At 42.2% G+C, this 19,426-nt stretch overlaps 1 pseudogene; it reads right to left on the reverse strand.

Moving 5' to 3' along the window:
* Positions 1-500: 500 nt before the first annotated feature.
* Positions 501-19,426, reverse strand: part of LOC139320701 (cytoplasmic polyadenylation element-binding protein 2-like) — a 45,403-nt pseudogene continuing 26,477 nt past the window's right edge.

A 19,426-nucleotide genomic window follows, 5' to 3' on the forward strand; every position in this document is an offset into this window, starting at 1 on the left:
GTATACACTGAAAATAGCAACGATAATAAAAATTAAGCTTTTTGTAGCAGCCGTATTCCCTCTTCTCTATTTTTGCTACCTTTGGTAAATTTGCGGGAGAGATCTTGAATTTAAAAACCCATGTTTAGAAATAAGTGCACGCTTCACCCACTAACTATAGCAGCAAACAGTGTGCCCCATGCAAAAAACATTCTCTCATCTAATATTAATTCTACATATAAAAATAAGTTGGAAAAATTAAAAGAAAACTATTTTATTATTATTATTTTAACATGAAAATATCAGAAAAAATTAGTAAGCCTGAGATGTAGGGTTTTGGTGAAAAACAAGAGGCTTTGTAGCATTTTGGATGCTGAAAAAAGATGTATATCTAAGAGAGCTGGAGTGAGAAGCAGAAGAATGCACTTATTTCTTCTGCATGTCAGCATCTTCAAGGAATCCTTCCTTCCTTCCTTCCTTCCTTCCTTCCTTCCTTCCTTCCTTCCTTCCTTCCTTCCTTTTCAATTCCAGTGGAAGTGGATCTGCAGTGGCCGGTCTGGCCCCTCCTTAACCAATGGCTTATGGAATTCACGCCCTGCCCGAGAATGGATGATTGCCCAGCAAAACTCACAGTAATACTGTAGGCAAGTAACATTGGCACAAAAAAAAGGGAGCAAACTTTCCACCACATCGTGCACCCTGGCATTCATCACACATCTGGTCATCCAACACATATGGCTTTACCTCCACCTGTTTAAAAAAAACAGACACGTGAAGAGGAAAGCAAAGAAACATTAATACTGAATATTTGGACTCTGAAATATCAGTTAAGTAATGCTACAGGATTATGCTCCTTAATAATATTATAAAGTAACTAACGCTGGAATAAAATAGAATGACAAGTCTGTTATGAGGTTTGAACCTTTTATCAGAAGTAACAAAAAATTCCTATTCATCTTGCTTTGTCATTTCTCTTTTGGTAAATATAATTCACAATTATTACAAAACTGCAAATAAAGAATTTAGGTATCAAGGCAGCAAATATCACTACTATTTTAACCAGTAATCCTACTTCTAATTAAAAAAAAAATGTATCCTTGGAAGACCTCCAAATTACTGCTGGAGATGATCAGCACTGCAAATTTATCCTTGTGGTCAACCAGGCTTGATTCCTATTTGGTGACAGCTCTTTATTTTAATAATACGTTTCAGAAACAACTGATATTGAAACAAAACAAAATCAGCTGTTGCCTCCCTAAAAAAAGCTTTAGAAAATATATTGCCACAATTGATAATCAGAAATAGGTTAAGTAGGAAAAGAAAACTATGTAAAGTTAGGTATTATGAGCACAAACAAGAAAAAAAATCTTTCTTATATTATTTAAAATTATATGCAATATTACACCTCTACCATCTAAACAGTTGCTCCAAGAATTCTACTTAGGTGCAGCTACTAGGAAACAGATTATGATCAACATCCAGCTACTAATTAGTTTTGATAAAATAGATAAAATAGTCAATTTTATCAATGATCATGTTGTGTAACTTGTGAAAAGCAAACAAGCTTATTCCTTCTCTCCAAATTTACTCGTTTATCAATATCACCATGTTGAAGCTGAACAAACCGAGCACTGATAGCTGCAATGTAGCTCTGTTGATTGGAAAAAGCCACTCATCCAGCACCTTTGGGGTATTTTAGTTCAGGGTCGGTATCAATTCTTGCATAACACACTCCACCTTAGAGACGGTCCATTATCATAGCTAATTCCACTACAAAGAAACAAAACACACTGGCTAAAGAATCTTTAAATAAATAAATAAATATATTTTAAATCAAAAACTACTTGAAAAGTTATAAAGTATAATATTAGTATGCAGTGTAGAATATCATCTGCAATGTGATGCATAATCAATGTTAGAATCCAATAGAACATTAAATAAGGACTAGGAGAAGGGAATCTCCTAGTATGGGATTTGGAAAACTAATTTGTTCAATTTAGGCACCAAGCAAATCCCAACTAGCACCATAAAATAAAACCAAACAAAATACAAAAATAAAAAATAAAGATACAGTGTAATAACAAAGTGATAATAAAACAGACAACAAAAAAAAACAGATCACAAGACTGACTAACATCCTGCCCTGAAACAGTTCTAAAATGGCCTCAATCCTGATTAGGTTAGGTCTTCAACACTTTTCAGAATGCTATCAGGAGGAGAATGACATAGATTATCAAGGAGCATCTCATTCCAGAGCTGTGTCAGACATGTTCCAGTTCCTTGGTCCCAAAAGATGTTTCCAAGTTAACACTGTACCAAATTTATTTTTTAATTACTGTATGAAGCTTTTTAAATAATGATCTGTATTCCCAGAGCTTGGTTTGCTGGTCCTCTAATGTAGGAATTGAGTGCTATTTCTAATGGAAACCATACAGTATCATAGCAACTGTTACCAGAAGTGGGTTTCAGCAGGTTCTGACCAGTTCTGGAGAACTGGTAGCGGAAATTTTGAGTAGTTCGGAGAACCGGTAGTAAAAATTCTGACTGGCCCCGTCCCCATCTTTCTGTCAGTCCCAGCTGATCGGATAGACTATCTATTATCAGTCTATAATAGATAATAGACTGTTTATTAGTCTATTAGGGGGCGGGGGGGGCGGTTATTATTAACGAGGATCTGGGTCCGAGGGAGACCACTGTGCCTCAGATAGCCAGATGTGAGTCCCTTCTTGTGAGGTGGGGTCATGGGGTTCAGATGGGCTTGTTGCTTATGTACCTGGCTCCCTGCCGCATGGCAACAGCCCTACCTGAGTTACTCAACGTGATAGCCACGGTGGCAGTAGATACACCCAGGCTTTTAGTCATGATTTCAACTTGCCATCCATTGGTGAAACATCTAAGGTGGCTCGGGAGTTCATGGCTTCCATGACAGCCATGGACCTGACCCAGTTAGTTCATGGCCTACTCACAGGGGAGGTCACACTCTGGACCTGATTTTTGTCTCTGGCCAGTGGTTGAGTGGTCTTGTTATTGGGGATAAAGACATGGAACCCTTGTCATGGACAGACTACTCACTCCTTCGCCTGGATCTTCGAACTGCTGCCCCTCGCCGCAAGGAGGCAGATCCAATTAGATAGATCCGCCCCAGGCGCCTGATGGATCCTGAGAGGTTCCAGATGGAGCTTGGGCCATTTCCTGAGGATCTAGCACATGACTCGGCCGAGGACCTGGTAGCCGCCTGGGATCGGGCGGCTGGGGGGCCTTGGACCGAGTCGTGCCTTTGCGGCCTCTGACCCGGTGCCGATCCCGAGCGGCTCCTTGGTTCACTGAGGAGCTGAGGGAAATGAAGCGCAGGAAAAGACGCCTGGAGAGTGGTTGGAGGGCCAGTCTCGCTGAATCTGATCGAACACTGGTAAGGTTGCATATTAAGGCCTACCTAGTGGCGATAAAGACGGCAAAGTTTAATTACTTTTCTGCCTCTATTGCATCATCAGGGAATCGTCTGGCCGCCCTGTTTAGGGTGACCTGCTCCCTGCTCCATCTGGGAGTGCAGGAGGATCCCTTGGAAGGCAGGGCAGAGGATTTTGGACAATACCTGTATGACAAAATCGCTCAGATCCAGGGGGACTTGGACTCTGACTGGGTAAATCAGGGCAGGGTGACGAGGAATAGTCTTGAGAATGTTATCTGGGAGGAGTTTGATGCTGTGACTCCCGATGATGTGGACAGGATTTTGGGGAGACTTAGTACGGCCACATGTTTACTGGACCCGTGTCCCTCCTGGTTGGTACTCGCTTCCCGGGAAGTTACACGAGGCTGGCTCCAGGGTGTTATCAATGATTCACTGAGTGAGGGCCACTTCCCCACAGCCTTGAAAGAGGCGGTAGTGAGGCCTCTCCTCAAGAAGCCATCCCTGGATCCGGCAATATTGGCCAACTACCGTCCTGTCTCCAACCTTCGCTTCATGGCAAAGGTTGTTAAGAGTGTGGTCGCGTGACAGTTCCCACAATTCCTGGAGGAAACATCTTATCTAGATCCATTCCAGTCAGGTTTCAGGTCTGGGCACAGCATGGAAACGGCATTGGTTGCGTTGGTTGATGATCTCTGGAGGGCTCGGGACAGGGGTTGCTCCTCTGTTCTGGTCCTGTTAGATCTCTCAGTGGCTTTTGATACCATCAACCATGGTATCATGCTGAAGTGGCTGGAAGAGTTGGGGGTGGGAGGCACCGTGTTACGGTGGTTCTCCTCCTTTCTCTCCGACCGGTCGCAGTTTGTGTTGGCAGGGGGGCAGAGGTCGACCTCGAGGCCTCTCATCTGTGGAGTGCCGCAGGGATCAGTCCTCTCGCCCCTTCTGTTCAACATTTATGTGAAGCCGCTGGGCGAGATCATCCGTGGCTTCGGGGTGAGATACCACCAGTACGCTGATGACATCCAGCTGTACATCTCCACCCCAGGCCACCCCAATGATGCCCTTGAAGTGATGTCCCAGTGCCTGGAGGCTGTGTGGATCTGGATGGGGAGGAACAGGCTCAAGCTCAACCCTTCCAAGACTGAGTGGCTGTGGCTCCCGGCATCCCGATATAGTCAGTTGACTCCATTACTGACTATTGGGGGCGAGTCTTTGGCCCCCACAGAAAGGGCTCGCAATCTGGGAGTCCTCCTGGATATGCAGCTGTCCTTGGAGGAACATCTGACAGCTGTAACCAGGGGGACCTTTTGTCAGGTTCTCCTGATTCGCCAGTTGAGGCCCTTTCTTGATCGGGATTCCCTGTGCACAGTCACTCATGCCCTCGTCACCTCTTGCCTTGACTACTGCAATGCTCTCTACATGGGGCTCCCCTTGAAGAGCACCCGGAGGCTCCAACTGGTCCAGAATGCAGCAGCGTGGGTAGTGACTAGTTATCTTCGAGACCGCCTGCTGCTACTGACGACCTCCCATCGTCCCGTGCACTCCCACACAGAGGGCCTCCTCAGGGTGCCATCAGCCAATCAACGTAGGCTGGTGACCTCCAGGGGGAGGGCCTTCTCTGTGGGGGCACCTACCCTCTGGAATCAGTTGCCCCCAAAGATAAGGAGAATTCAAGACCTTAGTGCCTTCCGCCATGTCCTTAAAACTCACTTTTTCCAGCAAGCCGGGCTGGCTTCAGAAGAAATTTTAAATGTTTTAATTGGTTTGTATTTTTAATTTTGGGCCAAATTTATATATATTTTAATTGTTTTTTAATATTTGTATTCCATGTTTTTTAATTCTGGCTGTACACCGCCCTGAGTCCTCAGGGAGAAGGGTGGTATATAAATTTAAAAATAAATAAATAAATTTAAAATAAATAAATAAATATTATTAGTCCCAGCTGATCGGGAGAAAATGGGGATTTTGCAGTAACCTTCCCCTGGAGTGGGGAGGGAATGGAGATTTTACAGTATCCTTCCCCTGGAGCGGGGAGGGAATGAAGATTTTACAGTATCCTTCCCCTGCCATGCCCACCAAGCCACATACCACCAAGCCATGCCACGCCCACCAAGCCACTCCCACAGAACTGGTAGTAAACAATTTTGAAACCCACCACTGACTGTTACCATGCACAAAGCTAATTCTGTATACTTTGTATAACTATAAGGATCAGTGATGCTCAATAGCAAAATAGCTAGCAGCAAAGGAAAAGTATTTAACATTTGTTTCATTATACAGTATAATAAATCATCTTGCAGAATTGCTGGGCTTTGTGACATCGCCATTATGTATGGAATGATGTAATGATACTACATTTTACATTTCCATTAGGTTTTTGAATATGCATAATCTATTTTGAAAATCAATCAAAAGCAGTATATCATTGAAAAGAGTTTAAGAGTTTATTAGATTTCTATACCGCCCTTCTCCCAAAGGACTCAGGGTGGTGTACAGCCATATTAAAACACATAGATTTATAAAATTTAAAACCAATTTAAAATCAAATATAAAATCTGGCCGTGAATTAAAACATACATACATTTTAAAAATTCATACTAGGCCAGTCCGGCTTGCTGAAACAGAAGGGTCTTAAGGGCGCGGTGAAAAGTATGCAGGTCGGGGATAAGACGAAGTTCTATGGGCAGCTCATTCCAGAGGGCTGGTGCCCCCACAGAGAAGGCTTTCCCCCTGGGTGTCGCCAGTCAGCATTGTTTGGCCGACGGCACCCTGAGGAGTCCCTCTCTGTGGGAGTGTATTGGCCGGTGGGAGGTTGTTGCTGGCAGAAGGCGGTCTCGTATATACCCCAGTCCTAAGCCATGGAGCACTTTAAAGGTGGTAACCAACACCTTGAATCGCACCCGGAAGATCACCGGGAGCCAGTGCAGCTTGCGCAGGAGGGGTGTTATGTGGGTGCGCTGAGTCGCACCCATAACCACCCGCGCGGCCGCATTCTGCACCAGTTGGAGCCTCTGAGTGCTCTTCAAGGGGAGCTCCATGTAGAGAGCGTTGCAGTAGTCCAGACGGGACGGGACGAGGGCATGAGTGACCGTGCGCAGGGCATCCCTGTCCAGAAAGGGACACAACTAGTGCATCAGGCCTTGGTACTACAGTGGTTTAAAGCACCCTGTTATTAACACAGCTGCCTGCAATTTACTGCTGGTTCGAATCTCTCCAAGGCTCAAGGTTGACTCAGCCTTCCATCCTTTCTAAGGTAGGTTAAATGAGGACCCAGTTTGTGGGGGCAATAAGCTGACTTTGTATAAATATACAAAAGGATGAAGGCTATTGCTTAATGCACTGTAAGCCGCCCTGAGTCTCCGGAGAAGGGCGGCATATAAATCAAATTAAAAAAAAAAAAATAAAAATCAGGCGAACCCGATAAAAAGCTCCCCTGGCCACGGCCGTCATGTGATCTTCCAAAGACAGCCGTGCATCCAGGAGAACGCCCAAGTTGCGAGCCCTCTCTGAGGGGGCCAAGGTCTCGCCCCCAATAGTCAGCGATGGAACCAGCTGACTATACTGGGACGCCGGGATAAAAAACATCTAGTATATGTTTTCTTTGAGCAAATTTAATATCGGATTTCAAATGATGTTCTCTTCATTGAATATTAATTGTCCTACTTAAATTTTGTATCTATCATGTAATCTGACTTGTTCAGTTTCTGACTCACATTTCAGTTGCAACTCATTGCCCTAATAGATATTGTTTTCAAATTTGATCATTTCAAATTTCTAAGTATTCCATACTGTTTTTGTAATTTCGATAGATCAAAATTTTGAAGGTACTAAAATCAATGATGCTTTTTCAGATATTCCAAGGAAAGATTCTTGAAATATCTGGTTTTTTTAAATATACACCTTCATAAAAATAAATATTTAATACTGAGGGCAGAGGCAGTAAGCCTGGAGTTATTCTTTTTTTATATTTGTCCCATTCAGTACTTTTAATAAAGCTATGTACAATTAAATGATTTTGTATTTGTACTAGACCAAAGATATTTCTGCAGGTTTTCTAGGAATCCTGTTCCTATTGTAGTATATAATAGTATTATAATGTTATATTATATTATCCAACTATACAGTGGTGTAATCCAATCTGTAATACGAGAGTATAATTTAAAATTAGATGCTGCTAATCCATCTCATTCTTTTGCATTTTGTAGAATATAAAGTTTGATCTTCTGTCTTTTATTTGACCAAATTAAATTAGTTATTTGTCTTTGCCATTCAATGTCTTTTCAATTCTTATTGTAATAATTTGTAATAAAAACTTAAATCTTATTTAAAATCTTATTTCTCCTAAAGTCTAGCATCATTTCTACGGTTTTGAGTGTGTTCAGTTCCAGATTGTCCTGGTCGCACCAAGAGGCTAGTTGTTCAACCTCCCGTCTATATGTGGATTCACCATTGTCTCGAATGAGAACAATAAATGTTGTATCATCTGCAAACTTTAGTAGTTTAACAAATGGATCGTTTGAGATGCAGTCATTGTATATAGAGAGAAGAGAAGTGGAGAAAGCACACATACTTGGGGGGGGGGCTGTGCTAATTGTACAGGTATCTGATATGATTTTGCTTAGCTTCACCTGCTGCTTCTGTCCGTTAGGAAGTAATGCTAGGAAATAGTCTGTGATCATCCACTTAGTATAAACCTCTGTACCTATTGCAGAGGTGCAATTGTACGACCATCCACTAATTAGTCGTGGGGGCGCAATGGTTAGAATACAGTATTGCAGGCTATTTCTGCCGACTGCCAGGGGTTTGATGGCTCAAGGTTGACTCAGCCTTCCATCTTCTGAGGTTGGTAAAATGAGGACCCAGATTGTTGGGGACAATATGCTGAATCTGTAAATTGCTTGGAAAGGATTGTAAAGCATCATGAAATATTATATAAGTCTAAGTGCTATTGCTAAGTACTAATTAGACATAGTAAATTTATGCACTGGTTATATTTTGAGAATACAAAACCAAATTAATTTTGGTGAAATTGCTATATCTCCTTATTTTCACATTTTTTAATCCCCCCCCCCTTTGCAAGTAGTCCTTGAGTTACGACAGTTCACTTAGTGGTGGTTCAAAATCATGGCACACACACCCCAAAAGTACTTATGATGGTCATAAGTACATAAGTTACGAATGTTGCAGCATCACAGCAGTTTTGTCCTTATAACCAACTGCAGAGATGCTGCAACATGCCCCCTGTCTATTCCACGCCCCCCCCCCCCTGAGCCTGTACAGGCACTGGGCCTGTTTTGCCAGTCCATCCATCCTGTCACCAATTGCTTACTTATATTTAGAAGATCTGCAGAACTCAGGGCCATGTGGCAGAAAAGTAGTCATCTACTCAGATGCTGGTGAAGCTGTTTTGGTTAGATCTTGTACTCATATATGCTTCTGTGCACTTTGGAAAAGGCTTTTTGTGAAGAGCAGAGTCCTCCATGGATGATCGCACCCCTTCAGGCTTCTGTGTGCTTTGGAAAAGCCTTTTTGAATGGAGCAAGGAGGTTTCCAGGGATGTGAGATCTATCGTGTCCTTGCAGGCTTCTGTGCTCTTTGGAAAAGGTTTTTTGTATGGAGCATAAAGGCCTCCAGGGACGTGATAGATCTCAAGTACCTGGAAGCCTCCGTGTCCATGGAAAAGCCTTTTCCAAAGAGGACACAAGCCTGCAGAGGTGCGATAGATCTCACAGCCTCCATTAGTTTGAGGGTGAAGGGTGCCTAACATCTTTAGGAACTCCTGCCAGCAGCTAGAGGTAAATTGAGCCGTGGTGGCACAGTGGTTAGAATGCAGTACTGCAGGCTACTTCTGCTTATTACTGGCTGCCTGTAATTTGGCAGTTCAAATCTCACCAGGCTCAAGATTGACTCAGTCTTCTATCCTTCCAAGGTTGGTAAAATGAGGACCCAGATTATTGGCAATATACTGACTCTGTAAAACAGTTTAGAGAGGGCTGTAAAGTGGTATATAAGTCTAAGTGCTATTGCTATTGCTATTAAAGAATAAGTAGAAGATTCTAGCATACTACAACATTTGCCAATTTGTTGTACTAGTACAGTGGTGGCTAACCTTTTTGCCGTCATGTGCCAAAACTGGGGAGAGCACAGGGGGGTCTCGCGCATGCGTGCCCACACCCGTAATGCAATACCCCCCGCACGCCCTGCTCCCGCGTATGCGCGCACAACCCCATGCTCCCCCACATGAGCAACCCACACACTCCCCCCACCCCCACACATATGCGTGCGACCCCCCTGCACTCCTTGCTCATGCATGTACAACCCTCCGCACTCCCCCCACCCCCGGACATACGCACGAGACCCCCTCCTGCCCTGCGCATGCACATGAGACCCCTGCGCATGCGCGGACATCTCCCACATGTGCCCTGCCCTTGCACCAGAGACCCAAAAATCAGCTGGCGGCACACGCAAATGTGTGGTGGAGCTGAGCTAGGCAATGGCGTGCCACCTGTAGTTTTGAATCTGGTTGATTCATTATTTGTTTCCAATGAAAAGTCTTTATTGGATTGCAGGGTTCTCTCATTGTTTTGTTTGGTAGATGGACTGAAATTTATTTAGGATAAACGGCAATGAACTGGGAAAATTGCATTAGGATAGATACCCCACCCCCAAATTATTTCCCAGGGTAATAAATTGTTGACTCAACCATAAAACATTTAGATACTAAAGAATGTTAATTAATACAGACTAAAGGGGATAATGAAAACAGGAAGCAAGACCATTAGATGACACATATAGAAAAGTACCTCTCTAGAGAAAAAGGCCTGTTTTTGTATAACTCAATAAACAATAGCATTTGTACTGTCTCAGTCATACCTAGCCATACTGGCTTCATTAATACACACACTGGTTTATAGTAGTATAGCCTTTATTGTCATTGTACATCATGTATACAACAAAATTGGTTTAAAGCCAATCAATTATTCTGCTGCATTGATCAAACATATATTGTAATGTATATAAATCTACAGTGAGAGGTTGCCTCCCTGCTCTTTGGGCCTCAGCTGCCCAAAAACATCAGGGTTTTTCTAGAATTGTCCACTGGACTCTGGTTTGAACTTTTGGGGAAATTTGTAAAGTGTGATTCTTCTCAGTCCTAGCCCCAGTTTTAAAAAAACACACCGGAAGATTGTGGCACTTTGGTTTAACACTTACCAGCTCGTAACGGCCTGGGAACACCAACAACAAAAATGGATCCAAAGGCTGTGAACCATCCATTACGAAGTCACTATCACTTAAGTTCCAGGGGCGGATCTGAACCTATTAAAGCAAAGCAGTTGCATGACTGTAAATGCATTTATGAGGCACTGCCATTATGAATCCATATAAGATGCCAGTAACCCATAATAGAAAGAGAAAAGAGGAAAAAAAACTTTATTTTTTTTGGGGGGGGGCAAGATGGTTGGTGGATTAGCTCCCTTTTTTGCACAACAATGTTGCTTAAATTCTCCCCATTTTATTCATTGGGGCAAATGAAATGTGTTCACTCATTTTAGTAATTACATTAAATTTTTGATGATAAAATAAAATTAAATTAAATTTCATTTTAAGCTGTTTGAATCACCATCCACTAAGAAAAAGTCTTCAGATATATTACAACTTGTTCTGGAAGCTTTTTAAAAGTACTCAGGTTTCTCTTCCTATAATCCAGGGGTGACAAATTCACGGCCCACAGCCCAGATGCATCACATGCTGGCTATGCCCACCCCTGTTTTAGCAAAGGGGGGGGAGTTGTGATACATCACGTGACGACATGATGATGTGAGTTTGACATTCCTGCTATAGCTTTTTTTTTTTAACTTACAGGCTTATCCTTGATAGTAGGGCTGGAAACACACAAATAAAGCTTTCCATCTTCTTCAAGGCAAGCATCAATCAGAGCTTGAACAGAGCTCTCCTCTTGGAAAAGGAGGAAGGCATAACCTGGATATCAAGGGAGGAGGAGGAAGGGAAAAGAGAAAGCCTAGGATATAGTTAATGTTTTCCTCCTGTTGTCAATATGATCAGGACCCAAAGACAATACACATTTTCTACAAGTGCTCCCATTTTTGCATATTTCTAGTGTTATTTTTTATTACTAAAAATCTTTTTTAAAAAGGAAAATTTCTCTAAAGTGTTGTGAAGTAGAGTATATAGTCCTGATATACGAGGTGAAAGTCCAAGGCCCAACTTCTTATTTTAAAATTATGCAAGTCAATCTCACTGATAATAAATAGTTTAAGAGTTTAAGGCACAGTGGTTAGAATGCAGTATTGCAGGCTAACTCTGCTCACAGCCAGTAGTTCGATCTGGCTCAAATTCAAACAGACAGATTCAAACAAACATAGTTGGAAGGACCTTGTAGGTCATCTAGTCCAACCCCCTGCCCAAACAGGAGACCCTGCACCATTTCTGACAGATGGCAGTCCAGTCTCTTCCAGTGATGAAACTCCTACAATTTCTGAAGGCATGCTGTTCCATTGGTTGATTGTTCTCACTGTCAGAAAATTTCTCCTTATTTAGGAGGGGTATGGCTGACATCATGGCGATATGACGCATTTCATGGGGCTCCGTGGGATTGCACTGAAATCCAAGCTGCTGGGAGATCTGGAGGGACCTAAATCACCTTGGAGGGGTGATGAATAAAGAGAGCACACTCTGCTGATCTCAGGGAGCCTGCAATCTCCCTGATTGATCCGGAGAAGGCTCTCAAATTCAATGGGGAGGAAAAGATGGCCATTACATGCCGGACTGCTGTGACAGCCAATGGAAAAGAAGCGTGGAAGCTTGAATGACAGTGTGATCAATCTGGGTGAGAGACTGTTAAGGATATTGGTGTTGTGTTACCAACCAGCAGAGTAAATGCACAAGGAAACATTGCTGAGAGCGATGAATAAGAATTATGCAAACTGGTTTATCAAAAGCTTACTTTATAGTAGAAAAACAGTCTCATAGTCTTTAAACAAATTCCAAGTCTTTGCCAGTAAATCAGTCCAGTAGTTACAGATATCTTCTTACTCAACAAACAGTAGTTGGTTAGAATAACAAACTCACTCTGGTTCACAAACCACGATGGTAGCAGATCCATCAAACGATGATTAGCAGATAACAACTCCTCTCAATGGTAGTTTATCATAGCAGCTTCATCATCAAACTGAATACGTTACAGTACCTTGCTTAAATACTCTCACAACCAGTCATTACCTAATTACAGCATGACTCAGCATTACAATGAATACCTTTAAAGTAACATAATACATTTACAGATTAAAGTTACAGTACACGTATATTGCCTGGACAACTTAGTTAGGCTCAAACCATATCCTAACAGAGACTTTTAATTTTTAACTTTAATTGAAGAAAGAGTCCCCTGGGAAACATCTGGGTGAAAGTGGGACCCAAAAGGTCCCACTGTCAGCATTCCAGAAGACCCCAACTCCGAATAAAGATGTGGAAGCAAGCATTTTCCAAAGTTCTCTTTACTAGAATAGGTAAACTGGCACATCTGGGAAAACCCGAATCTGAAAGGCCCAGGTTTTCTCTCAGTAAATCAAAACCCCCCAAACCATCCCCTCACTCCTCAGTCACTCCTCAGTTGATCACATGCTCCAATCAACGTCCGTCCCATCTCGACTCAGCACTCCGACCACTCCTTCTCCAGATGCCGGATCGCCCTGACCTTGGCAGACAGGAAGAATGCTATTATGTCTACCAACAACCCCTCTATTAAATCCCCCCTCCTGCTTTCCCACACATGAGAAGGTGGCAGCATGGACGCTTCTGGCCTAATATGGCTTCCGAAAAGCTGATACCCACTTTTTTCCACCTCCTGAGAAAAGTGGTGAGGAAAGCTTAAGAGCCATTTTTAAAAAGGGAAGTCAAGCAAAAGAACTTTTTTTAAAAAAAGAGTGAAAAACTTTGCAACTTGGAAGCCTGACTGGGTACCTCAAATACAATACTGATTAATTTAGAAGCTTTTGGATACTACACAATTTGGATATACAAAATTTTCTTTTTTATTCTATTTTTATAAATTGTGAACCGGAGCAGACTATACAAAAGGAGAAAGAAAAAGGGAGAAGCCACCTACAGGCAGAAGTGGAAGCTGAGAGGTACAAGGGAGAAAGAGGAAAAAGCATATAAAATACATAACCTAGAGAGATTGTGAGACTGAAGATAAGAACTGACTGCTAGATAAATAATTCTTGTGCTATATGTTGCTTAGACTGAATAACTGAGATAGAGAGTGAAACACTGAGACTTTCTATTCTTAAACAGTGTAGCTCTTGGAACTCAAATGGAAACATAACAGACAAAGCAAAATAGAAGCTGACAACAGCAAAACACTTCCCTTTTTCTTATTTTTCTTCTGCTCTGTGAACTCTCTATTTGTGGATATAAAATAACTGGTGGTTAAATTTTAGGGCTTGGTGGGCCTATGTGGATTACAATTTACCAACTCATCATCATTCTTTTTTTGGCAAGAAAGGATTAGGGTTTGAGGAACCTGAAGAAAAGCAACAACAATGATGGGGTTAAAAGATTGATAACCTTTGGATTACAACTTTTTATTTATTTATTTAATCCCCCCCTGCTTGGATTACCCTTTACTTTTTGTGGATTATAAATATTAAAATAGTTCAAAATGAGGAAAGCACCATCTGCATGATCTTCAGCAGCAGCATCCGCAACATCTAGCCCATCAGGTCAGAAGTCCTTGGATGTTATGTTACAGCAAGAGAAAACAAACGTGATGCAGGCAGAATTAAAAGTTATGATCCAAGCACTGTATGATGACTTTAAGGAAAGAATAGGGAAAGTAGAGGATAAAGTAGAGAATATTCAACAAATGATGGCAAATAATGAACAACGCATGCAGAAAGTAGAAGAGAAAGCTGAACAAACAGAAAAAAGAGTGGAAGAAGTTGATTACAGACTCACATTGGCAGATAAAAATAAAGAAAGAACAATATCATTAGAGATGGACAGGGCTGATTATTACTTGCGTTTTCAGAATATTGAGGAAGAAAAAGGAGAAAATCTAGCAGAGATATTGGCAGAGCTGTTGACAGATACTTTAGAGGCGACCAAAGAAAAAATTCTTGTGGAGATTGATGAAATATTTAGAGTTCATACCAGATATGCAACAAGAAAAAGGCTTCCCAGAGAGATACATGTGAGATTCACTAAAAAAGCAATGAAAGCAGAGATTCTACAAAGAGTGAGAGATGATCCTTTAAAATATCCCTTTAAAATAAAGGGAAAGAAATAGTAGTCTTAAAACAGATTCTGAGAAGAGTTAGAGAAATAAGGCAAGGATACCAATTCCTGACAAAACAACTAATTAAAAATGGAGTGAATTTTATATGGCTGATACCAGAGGGAATACCGGAGGGAGCAAAGACATAGGCTGGATTCCATAGAAAAAGCAGAAAAATTCTATGAGCACTACTTTGGGCCACAAGAGGAAGAGAATAAGAGATGAGAGAGAGGACAGATGCCAAGAGGAAGCTACAGGAGAGAGAAATATACAACAAAAAGAAGATGAAAGAGATCTGGAGGAAATAGCAAAAAGAGAAGGAGGGAAGTCAAAAGAACTAAGAGAGATAAGAGCGACTAGAACAACAAAACCAATCTATAAGTAAAACTATGGAAGAAGAAATAAAATTAATGTCAATTAACATAAATTATGTTAATTATGTTATGTATACATAAATTTATGTATTTTATGTATTTTATTGTTGGCTGTTCACCGCCCTGAGTCCTTCGGGAGTAGGGCGGTATACAAATCAAATAAACTAAACTAAACTAAACTAAACTAAACTAAACTAAACTAAACTAAACTAAACTAAACTAAACTAAACTAAACTAAACTAAATGGATTGAATTTGGCAATAAAAAGGAAAAGGACTTTTAGTAAACTAGAAAAACTAAAGTTAGATATAATCTGCTTGCAAGAAGTTCACATTAAAAAACAACACAATCTATTTACTAGAATAGGTAAACTGGCACATCTGGGAAAACCCGAATCTGAGAGGTCCGGGTTTTTCCTCAGTAGATCAAAACCCCCAAAACCATCCCCTCACTCCTCAGATGATCACATGCTCCAATCACCAGCCATCCAATCTTGAGACATCACTCTGACCACTCCTTCTCCAGATGCAGGATTGTCCTGACCTTGACTGACAGGAAGGATGCTATTATGTCTAAAGACAACCCCTCTATTAAATCCCCCCTCCTACTTTCCCACACATGAGATGGTGGCAGCATGGAAACTTCCGGCCTAATATGGCTTCCAAAGCTGACAAAAATAATCTAAATAGGGAGAAAGAAAAGAACAATCCAGACACAGAGAGGATTCATTGATTTTCAAGAAAGCTTTATATTGGAGAAATAAGAGAACAGAGCAGTATGTTTATACATGATCTAGATTTTTAATATGTTAAAGGGCTAATCTAGCTGTGTATTAATATTGCATGGATCTTTTTCTATTCTATTAAAAGTTTTGATTCCTTTTTATCACTGTCATCAATATTCTTGTTGTAGTCTCTTTCATTAAATTTGAGAAGAGGAGGAAGGATGAAATAAGCAGGAGGTGATCTGTCACCAAGTAGGTAGGATTTTTGTCATATTTTTCTTGTATAGTTTCAATATACACAGCCCCTACTTGCAGATTTAGTTCTTTCTTATTTATTTATTTATTTATTTATTTATTTATTTATTTATTTATTTATTTATTTATTTATTTAATCTAATTTTTATACTGCCCTTCTCCAGAAGGACTCAGGGTGGTGCACAGCCAAGATAAAACAAACACATATATAAAATTTAAAAACAATTTAAAAACATATTAAATAATTTGGCTCCGACATCATTAAAAACAAAAAAGCAACCCATTAAAATTAATATTTAGGCCAGCCTAGCTTGTTGGAACAATAACCTCTTGAGGGCACGTCGAAAGGTGCGTAGGTCAGGGATCATCCGTATCTCCGGGGGCAATTCATTCCAGAGGATGGGTGCCCCCACAGAGTTAGTTATTGCTTTCCACTGAAGAATACATTGCGCTGACAGAATGACAGAATGAAATTTCGCAGGCAATTTCAAGGAGATGGCTATAAATATATGCATGTACACTGAGTTTTAGTTCTTCCTCAAACAAAAAACCCCCAATGTTAGCCCTATTTTAGGATACTAAACTCCCCTCCCCCAATAAATAAAAATAAACAGAATCTGGATCAAATGGATTGCCAGACACACCTTGCACCAGGCAATTGATTTGCTTTGTACATTTCTGCATCCATGAGATCTTCACAAGGCATCTATTTCCCAATTTTAAAAAATGCCTTCTTTAAAGTCTTAGAAGATTGTAAAACCACTAGAAACTAGCTACTTTTGGAAAGACATCCAGAGTGGAAACATTGCTGACTCTTGCTATTCAGGATTGGAGATTTACTTGCTGTTTGTAATCCTGCAATTTTGCTCGTTTCTTCTATTTATTTTGATTAGAAAAATCAGTTAGGAAAAGAAGGATAAAATAATTGCTCTCTCTCTCTAATGAATTAAGTGCAGATCTGTTTGCAATGGTGTTTTTTTTTCTTTTTCTCTCAGCATATTCATAAGGATTTATAAGGATTCCAGTCTTTACTAACTAAATAATTATGAATAAATTGAACACAATTTTTTATATATATTGAATGATCCTGAGAAAACTGAGTGATCGTTTTAGTTGTTTATTGTAAAGTTTTACTGCCGGATCATAAATTTTTATTGCTTGGATGGTAAGCTTTTATTGCCCTGAGCCACAATTATCATACTACCTTCTTTTGCGGATTACAAGTAGTCGGAGACTGCAATGTTTTTTTACATAGTTTTTTAATTTTAAAATACTTTTAAATATTTTGTGGATTTCGGTGCACTACCTTATATTATCTTTTTATAATATATATATATATATATATATATATATATGTTTATGTAAGTTTTCACGGGTATGTATGTGTGTATAGTTAATATTTCGGGTTTCTTCCCGTGTTATTTATTTATTTATTTATTTATTAAATTTTTATACCGCCCCCTCTCCCGAAGGACTCGGGGCGGTGAACAGCCAAAATTAAAAACACACAATACAAATATTAAAATACATTAAAACAGAATTAAATTATCTTAGGCTTCTCCAATTTAAAACCCCGTTACCCATAAAATTCACCAATTAAAAATTTTTTAACCCAGCCCGGCTTGCTGAAATAAAAACGTCTTCAGGGCCCGGTGGAAGGTCCGGAGATCCGGGATTAGTCGTATCCCTGGGGGCAGCTCATTCCAGAGGGCGGGTGCCCCCACAGAGAAGGCTCTTCCCCGGGGGGTCGCCAGCCGACATTGCCTGACAGACGGCACCCTGAGGAGACCCTCTCTGTGGGAGCGTGTTGGCCGGTGGGAGGTTATCGGAGGCAGAAGGTGGTCTCGTAAATAACTGGGTCCTAAGCCATGGAGCGCTTTGAAGATGAGAACCAACACCTTGAAGCGCACTCGGAAGACCACTGGAAGCCAATGCAGCTCGCGCAGGAGAGGTGTCACGTGGGAGCGCCATGCCGCCCCCATAAGTACCCGCGCGGCCGCATTCTGCACCAGTTGGAGCCTCCGAGTGCTCCTCAAGGGGAGCCCCATGTAGAGAGCATTACAGTAGTCAAGGCGGGAAGTAACGAGGGCATGAGTGACCGTGCATAGGGAGTCCCGATCCAGAAAGGGGCGCAACTGGCGTATCAGGCGGACCTGATAGAAAGCCCCCCTGGCCCCGGCCGTCAAATGCTCTTCTAAGGACAGCCGTGCGTCCAGGAGGACACCCAAGTTACGCACCCTCTCCGTGGGGGCCAATGTCTCGCCCCCAATAGTCAGCGATGGCACCAGCTGACTATATCGGGACGCCGGCAGCCACAGCCACTCAGTCTTGGAGGGATTGAGTCGGAGCCTGTTCCGCCCCATCCAGACCCGCACCGCCTCCAGGCACCGGGACATCACTTCAAGGGCATCGTTGGGGTGGTCTGGGGTGGAGATGTACAGCTGGGTGTCATCAGCGTACAGATGGCACTGCACCCCAAAACCACGGATGATCTCGCCCAGCGGCTTCACATAAATGTTGAACAGGAGAGGCGAGAGGACCGACCCTTGTGGCACCCCACAAACCAAGTGCCTTGAGGTCGACCTCTGCCCTCCAGCCAACACAGACTGCGACCTGTCGGAGAGATAGGAGGAGAACCACCGTAAAACAGTGCCTCCCACTCCCAACCCCTCCAACCGGCGCAGCATGATACCATGGTCGATGGTATCAAAAGCCGCTGAGAGGTCTAATAGGACCAGAACAGAGGAGCAACCTCTGTCCCGAGCCCTCCAGAGATCATCAACCAACGCGACCAATGCCGTTTCCGTGCTGTACCCGGGCCTGAAGCCGGACTGGAACGGATCTAGATAGACGGTTTCCTCCAGGTACTGGGGGAGCTGTCGCGCAACCACACTCTCAACAACCTTCGCCAGAAAGCGAAGGTTGGAAACTGGACGATAGTTTGCTAAAACAGCTGGGTCCAGAGAGGGCTTCTTGAGGAGGGGCCTCACCACCGCCTCTTTCAAGGCGGGAGGCAAGAACCCCTCACTCAAGGAAGCATTTATAATCCTCTGGAGCCAGCCTCGTGTAACCTCCCGGGTAGCCAGCACCAACCAGGAGGGACACGGGTCCAATAAACATGTGGTTGCGTTCAACCTCCCCAGCATCCTGTCCACGTCCTCGGGAGTCACAGGGTCAAACTCATCCCAGATAACCGTCTCAAGACAGACCTCGGACAACCCGCCCGTACCTACCCAGTCGGAGTCCAAGCCTTCCCGAATCTGAGCGACTTTATCGTGCAGATAATGCGCAAAATCCTCAGCACGACCTTGCAAGGGGTGTAATTGTATTCCTGATGATGGCAGATGGGATTCTGTCGAAATGTCGCTTCTACCCTTTTAGGGATATATCCA

The sequence above is a fragment of the Pituophis catenifer genome, unplaced genomic scaffold (genome assembly GCF_029215685.1).
Source record: "Pituophis catenifer annectens isolate HBS135680 unplaced genomic scaffold, rPitCat1.0.hap2 SCAF_8, whole genome shotgun sequence".
NCBI lineage: Eukaryota > Metazoa > Chordata > Lepidosauria > Squamata > Colubridae > Pituophis > Pituophis catenifer.